Source organism: Oncorhynchus masou, unplaced genomic scaffold (genome assembly GCF_036934945.1).
Source record: "Oncorhynchus masou masou isolate Uvic2021 unplaced genomic scaffold, UVic_Omas_1.1 unplaced_scaffold_3865, whole genome shotgun sequence".
Classification (NCBI taxonomy): domain Eukaryota; kingdom Metazoa; phylum Chordata; class Actinopteri; order Salmoniformes; family Salmonidae; genus Oncorhynchus; species Oncorhynchus masou.
The window spans coordinates 17343-25099 of record NW_027010267.1 but is presented as its reverse complement, the minus strand read 5'-3'; the positions used below and the strand labels follow the sequence as shown (position 1 = coordinate 25099).

At 45.1% G+C, this 7757-nt stretch overlaps 1 pseudogene; it reads right to left on the bottom strand.

Moving 5' to 3' along the window:
* Window positions 1-963: 963 nt before the first annotated feature.
* LOC135534718 (NAD-dependent protein deacetylase sirtuin-7-like) lies at window positions 964-7544 on the bottom strand (annotated as a pseudogene).
* Between the last annotated feature and the right edge of the window lie 213 nt (window positions 7545-7757).

The window sequence follows — 7757 nt, the reverse complement described above, 5'->3', positions numbered from 1 at the left end:
ATTACCGTGCACTTTCACCACCTGTGAAGTTCATCGTAATTTATTTCATCAAGCCTAGTAAACGGCATGATTTCCTAACGAGTCTTGAGTGAGAAGACCACTTCTCATAGCAATCGCGTGACTAAGTTAACTTTAATATGACGGCTATTAAATCAATATTTGCCTATAAAAGCGTTTACACCGACATTTCCTGCATAATACATTTTTTACAGACATAAAAAAGATCCCACCTTGTCTACCATATTTTGATATGTAATAACATAAAACGGTTGAATGGAAACCTGGTTTATGCTTCAAAGAGTCAGATTATTTGTCAAGTGTTTTCATAGTGGTGTAGCCAGTCCACAAGGAGGGCAGCGACTCTTCTATTCTTTGGGGAAAAAAATGATGTGTAGCACCAAGAAAACACAACATTTTAACACTGAGATTCCATCCCAAATGGTACCCTCTTCCCCATGTAGTGTTCTACTTTTGAACAGGACCCATAGAGCAGGTTGCCATTTGGGACAGACACTAAATTCACACTTCCATTGTTATGCAAACCAAATGCCTGACAATAACACCATCCAATGACAGATACTAATGCCATGAATGTGCGCTGCTGTAATAGGATGGCATCGCCAACAATGCAACCCTGATGAAAGTTAGTAAGGTGCTGTGCATGTAACAAACACAAAACACCACTCCTATGAAAACTACATAAAAGCACCATTCAATTGAAAAACCAAACTAGGTTACAGCCCAATAATCTCTCCTCCCGAAGTGCTCACTACTCCCCACAAACTTAAAGCATTGGACAGTGCAGGCATGGATCAGAGGAATTTCCATATACGGTCATTTTCATTTAAATCCATGTGGGAAGTGAACAACTGCACACTTCAGGAGAAAGGGTTTCCACTAGATAGCACAACCACAAAGCCAAAATAGGCTATATCTCATATATATATATATATATATTTTCTGGGGGGATTTTGGTCATAATTTAAGGTTAGGCATACGGTTAGCAGTGTGGTTAAGGGTTAAAATGACATTTTAAATTGTGGAAAGAGGCAGGGTTTGTGACTTTGTGGCTGTGGTAACTAGTGACGTCCAGAAAGGAGAGATTATTAGGATGCTCCCTCAGGCTTAAAGAGGTAGTATCTGAAACCACAGTAATACGTCATAATACTCTGCATCACAAACAGCTCCGTCTTAGTGAGGTTCTTCCCCCCTCACTTCTTTTTGCTGGTACGTCTTCCTTACTAACAAGGTCCATTTCAAAAACAACCAATCAGAACAAAAAGGAGATGGAGAATCGCCTGTCAAATTTCTACGATGATTAACGTTCTGCTACACCACCACCTTCCTCCTCTTCCTCTTCCTCCCTTTGGAGTATCCTCGTCCGAACCAGCCTCCTTGTACTGCTGTACCTCCACCCTGTCCCAGGGAGTCTGGTGAGCAGTCCTCCCGGCCAGCGGGCGGAGCTATGAGTTTACGAGTGTAACTGTCCTCCTCTTCTGGTCTCAGCGGTGTGGCCAAGCTGAGTACAGGGTCCTCTGTCCTGATGAAGGAAGGGCAGTTAGGAATGAGTCAGTCAGGGTGATCCAGGTGGGGTGTATTCATTAGTGCACATCATAGCATAACTAATAGCATTCAACTCTGTAACACAGGCTTTATTGGTTCAAGTCAGTGGTTTCCAATCTTGGTCCTGGGGACCCAAAGCGGTGCAATTTAAAAAATGATTGTCCTCGCACTAACGCATCCGATTCAACACCATAACATTCAACTGATCACGACTTGCCTAATTAAATAATGGGTACATTTAAAAAAATAACTATTTGCAACGGAAAACTTTTAGCAACAACAAGTTGAGGTATGTCCCTCCCCGTTCCAACCAGTCTGCTTCCTCGTGAAGACAGCCGAGGTGTGTGTGTGCGTTTTGAGACAGGTCTTACTGGTTGTAGGCAGGGATCTGAATGTTCAGCTCCTCCATGAGGAGACGCATCACGTCGTCACATTTCCCATGGATCTTCAGTGCGGCCAGGTCGTCTTTAGGTGTCCACTAAAACAAGACAGAGGTCATCATCAATCAGGCACCACATTCCCTTTATAGTGCACTACTTGTGACCAGGGCCCTTTATAGTGCACTACTTGTGACCAGGGCCCCATCTCTGTGGGAGAACTAAGTGAAATTACATTGAATGATCAAGATTCAACTCAAACACAAAGGCTTTATTGGTTCAAGTCAGTGTTTCCCAATCCTGGGCCTGGGGACCTAAAGTGGTGCCATTAGAAAAGCATTGTCCAGCCCTAATCATGAATATGTTAATGCTGAGGCAATGCCAGGGCCCAGGATTAGGAGACACTGGATCATGGTAAGTAGTAGCAAGATGACCTGTAGATTGACGATATAGAGTTTGGGTCTCCTGACAGCAGGTCTATTCATGCTCCATAGACAGCCATACTTCTTCAGCACCTGGTAAAGAGATGGAAAGATCAGTCGAACCACACTGATGACATACAACCGGAGTAGGAGGAGCCAGTCAAGGTTCTACAACTAAAAAACACTCAATTCTATTCAATATTCACAGAAGTCCTATTTCATTATGCATTCAATTGTCCTGTGAGGTGGCAGCAGTCTGTTTTAGTCTATTAATCCGGACAGTCCTTACCTTCAGGCTTTATTGATGCTGTGTGTTGGTACATGTGGTCCTGTCCTTACCTTCAGGCTTTACTGATGCTGTGTGTTGGTACATGTGGTTCTGTCCTTACCTTCAGGCTTTATTGATGCTGTGTGTTGGTACATGTGGTCCTGTCCTTACCTTCAGGCTTTATTGATGCTGTGTGTTGGTACATGTGGTCCTGTCCTTACCTTCAGGCTTTACTGATGCTGTGTGTTGGTACATGTGGTCCTGTCCTTACCTTCAGGCTTTACTGATGCTGTGTGTTGGTACATGTGGTCCTTACCTTCAGGCTTTATTGATGCTGTGTGTTGGTACATGTGGTCCTTACCTTCAGGCTTTACTGATGCTGTGTGTTGGTACATGTGGTCCTGTCCTTACCTTCAGGCTTTATTGATGCTGTGTGTTGGTACATGTGGTCCTTACCTTCAGGCTTTATTGATGCTGTGTGTTGGTACATGTGGTCCTGTCCTTACCTTCAGGCTTTATTGATGCTGTGTGTTGGTACATGTGGTCCTGTCCTTACCTTCAGGCTTTATTGATGCTGTGTGTTGGTACATGTGGTCCTGTCCTTACCTTCAGGCTTTATTGATGCTGTGTGTTGGTACATGTGGTCCTGTCCTTACCTTCAGGCTTTATTGATGCTGTGTGTTGGTACATGTGGTCCTGTCCTTACCTTCTGGGCTTTATTGATGCTGTGTGTTGGTACATGTGGTCCTGTCCTTACCTTCCGGGCTTTATTGATGCTGTGTGTTGGTACATGTGGTCCTGTCCTTACCTTCAGGCTTTATTGATGCTGTGTGTTGGTACATGTGGTCCTTACCTTCAGGCTTTATTGATGCTGTGTGTTGGTACATGTGGTCCTGTCCTTACCTTCAGGCTTTATTGATGCTGTGTGTTGGTACATGTGCTCCTGTCCTTACCTTCAGGCTTTATTGATGCTGTGTGTTGGTACATGTGGTCCTGTCCTTACCTTCAGGCTTTATTGATGCTGTGTGTTGGTACATGTGGTCCTGTCCTTACCTTCAGGCTTTATTGATGCTGTGTGTTGGTACATGTGGTCCTGTCCTTACCTTCAGGCTTTATTGATGCTGTGTGTTGGTACATGTGGTCCTGTCCCTTTTACCTTCAGGCTTTATTGATGCTGTGTTGGTACATGTGGTCCTGTCCTTACCTTCAGGCTTTACTGATGCTGTGTGTTGGTACATGTGGTCCTGTCCTTACCTTCAGGCTTTATTGATGCTGTGTGTTGGTACATGTGGTCCTGTCCTTACCTTCAGGCTTTGCTGATGCTGTGTGTTGGTACATGTCCTGTCCTTACCTTCAGGCTTTACTGATGCTGTGTGTTGGTACATGTGGTCCTGTCCTTACCTTCAGGCTTTATTGATGCTGTGTGTTGGTACATGTGGTCCTGTCCTTACCTTCAGGCTTTATTGATGCTGTGTGTTGGTACATGTGGTCCTGTCCTTACCTTCAGGCTTTATTGATGCTGTGTGTTGGTACATGTGGTCCTGTCCTTCAGGCTTTATTGATGCTGTGTGTTGGTACATGTGGTCCTGTCCTTACCTTCAGGCTTTATTGATGCTGTGTGTTGGTACATGTGGTCCTGTCCTTCAGGCTTTATTGATGCTGTGTGTTGGTACATGTGGTCCTGTCCTTCAGGCTTTATTGATGCTGTGTGTTGGTACATGTGGTCCTGTCCTTACCTTCAGACTGGAGCCCAGGCAGAGGATAACATCAGCCCTCTCCGCAGCGTTCAATGCCCCCCTCCAGTTGGAGAGGCTGCTCCAGGGTGCCCCTCTCCCCGAAATGTACGATGGTGTCCCTGAGCTCGCCCCCGCAGTGGGCGCACCGCCGCCCGTCCCGTGCCGGTGCCTCGCAGTGCGCTCCGTCACGTCAAAGAGTCGCACAAACTCCCTCACCGGGGAACAGGAAGTACACACCTGTAAAACAGGAAATGTCAGAATAATACAGTGAGTTCTTTAGGTGGAACATACTGTATGTACTGTATATACTGTATGTACTGTATATACTGTATGTGTGTGTGTGTCCTACCTCGATGAACATGTTGCCGTGCAGCTCAGAGAGGGTGTGTCTGGGAAGACCGGGCTTCACGCAGGTGGAGCCCATCACAGTTCTGAGACACTACGTGCTGCACCTGCACACACACGAATACCAAACACACGTTGGAAATCATCATACAGACACCTCAAAACCTTTCAAATATCGGACGAAGCTACAAGCACAAGGTCCATGACGACACACAACCAGCTCACTGACCATGTTCTCCTCAAGCAGCATCCTGATACACATGTGTGTGAGGAGTAGGTTCTGCTTCACTCAGGTCTGACGAGCTGTTGAGAGAGAGATGACTTAATTACATGCAGTATGACGAAGATGCCATCTTGTTGACTTAATTATATGCAGTATGACGAAGATGCCATCTTGTTGACTTAATTACATGCAGTAGAAGATGCCATCTTGTTGATCTAATTACATGCAGTGACCCATCTTGTTGACTTAATTACGTGATGCCATCTTGGTATGACGAAGATGCCATCTTGTTGACTTAATTACATGCAGCATTGTTAAAGAAGATGCCATCTTGTTGACTTAATTACGTGCAGTATGACGGAAGATGCCATCCTGTTGACTTAAATGACATGCAGTATGACGAAGATGCCATCTTGTTGACTTAATTACGTGACAAGATGCCATCTTGTTGACTTAATGACATGCATGATGCCATCTTGTTGACTTAATTACATGCAGTATGACGAAGATGCCATCTTGTTGACTTAATTATGCAGTATGACGAAGATGCCATCTTGTTGACTTAATTACGCAAAGACGTAGATGTGCCATCTTGTTGACTTAATTACGGCAGTAAGACGAAGATGCCATCTTGTTGACTTAATTATTAGGAGGACGGAGATGCCATCTTTGTTGACTTAATTACATGCAGTATGACGAAGATGCCATCTTGTTGACTTAATTACATGCAGTATGACGAAGATGCCAGTCTGTTGACTTAATTACATGCAGTATGATCGGAGATGCCATCTTGCTGACTTAATTACATGCAGTATGACGAAGATGCCATCTTGTTGACTTAATTACGCAGTATGAGTAAGATGCCATCCTGTGTACTCCAGCCTGTCTCACCTGACAGCTCTGCCCTTCTGTAGCTGTGTCCAAACCCCATTTGGTCCCCTGTAGTCTGGGATGGACGCTGCCTGCAAAACATGACACAGAAACATGTCACTCTTGTCCTGATGGGTGACAGGTAGCCCAGCCGAGTGGGCCAGTAACCGGAAAGGTCGCTGGTTCGAAACTCAGAGCAGACGAGGTGAAAAAAATCTGCCGATGTGCCATTGAGCAAGGCCCTTAACCCTAATAACTCGTGTAAGTTGAATAAGGTGTGCTACCTCTGGAAAAGTTCAAGAACGGCTGGGGGTCCCCGAGGAGACGATTTGAAAAAGGCTGTATGAGTGCACACGTGAAAACGTTTTCGCAATGAAAACAAGCATTTCATTTTGGTTCAGGTTAGTCCCTCCCGTTTTAGCCATTCGGTTCTGAGAAAACACCCCAGAACAAAGTTATACCCTGACCCCAGATCTGTTTGTGCTCTTGCCAACTCCACTGCTGTCAAATATTTGGTTGGCATGACAACGTGCGTTGACATGATAGCATAAATAAACTGTCCTGAGACTCATGTCTCAGTGTGATATACAGAGTCTGTGTGTGACATACAGGAGCCTCCCAGTGTGACATACATAGCTCCAGTATTTACTGTGCTGATCCCGGCTCCAGTGCAGACAACTCAGGTGCTTGAGCCTGTCTGACTGCCTCCTGTCCTACTTACACCAGCCTCTGGATCTCATCAAATACCTACCACAGCACAAAGACAGGGAGACATATCAAGCAAACGCCATGCTAATAGTCACCCCTCCTAGCCTGGCGTTTCAGGTCGGTAAAGACAAAAGACATGAGACAAGGAGAGAGCACGGCACTTAGACCATGGGGCATAGCCTGTGCTGGTTTGTTAAAGCACTTCCAATGGAATTGTCATGTTTGAAGTGACAAGCAGTTGGGAGATCGCCCAAACAGATCTGGAACCAGGTCAGTTATTGGGCAGTTCTAAAGACGGTCAACCAGACCTCTTCTTGCTTCCTCTTTAGGACGTTCCTGCGGACCTGCCGCGAACACAGCTCCTGTACGGTGTCCTGGTGCAGAAGTAGATCCGCAGACTCCTCCTGTGTCCGCTCACTCTCCTGCTTCTTCAGGATCTTAGCTACCTGGAAAGGAGGCGACGATAGATAATTACATGTACAAATTGTATAAAGCGTAGGAGTGCTGATCGAGGATCAGGTACCCCCTGTCCATGTGATCTAATAGGGAAAACTGATCCTAAATCAGTACTCCTACTCGGAGAAGCTTTATATGAGCCCTGAACATTTCGGTAGTCATTGCCAGGTGCTTATTTTACATTGAGAATGACGCAAAGGAATGCAATAGTTACTAACTTTGGAATACATGAATGGGCAATATCTACTCTTGACAATGTCACTCGGTATGAACACTGTCAGTTTTATCCAAAGTTCTCAACATTGTTAAACGTTGCAATAAGTGTGATTTTGCAAGCCACCGGTGTAGCTTGCTAGCCGGCTAGCATAACATCTAGCTAGCTTGTAAACAGTGGACTACACAAATCTCCAGTCTCTCTTCTCTGACCAGTTTGAAACTCTTCCGCTGGATTTCCCTTTGCAGTATTTCAGCCTTCTCTTTAGCTTTTCTCTCATCCCGAGAAGACGCGCCTGTGTCTGGTTTCTCTTCCATTCTCACAGACGTGGAATCAGACAGACAAACAAACCAACGACAGCTATGGACGGATGTCGTCGAATAGGCCAAATGCAGCTTTCGAAAAAACTGCGCCCACTGGCGTTCTCACAATATAAACGTTTACTAGAACTCAGAAATTAATTGTTAAACTATACCGAACAAAATTATAAATGCAACATCTAATGTGTTGGTCTCATGAGCTGAGATAAAAGAGCCTACATACGCACAAAAAGCTTATTTCGCTCAAATTTTGTG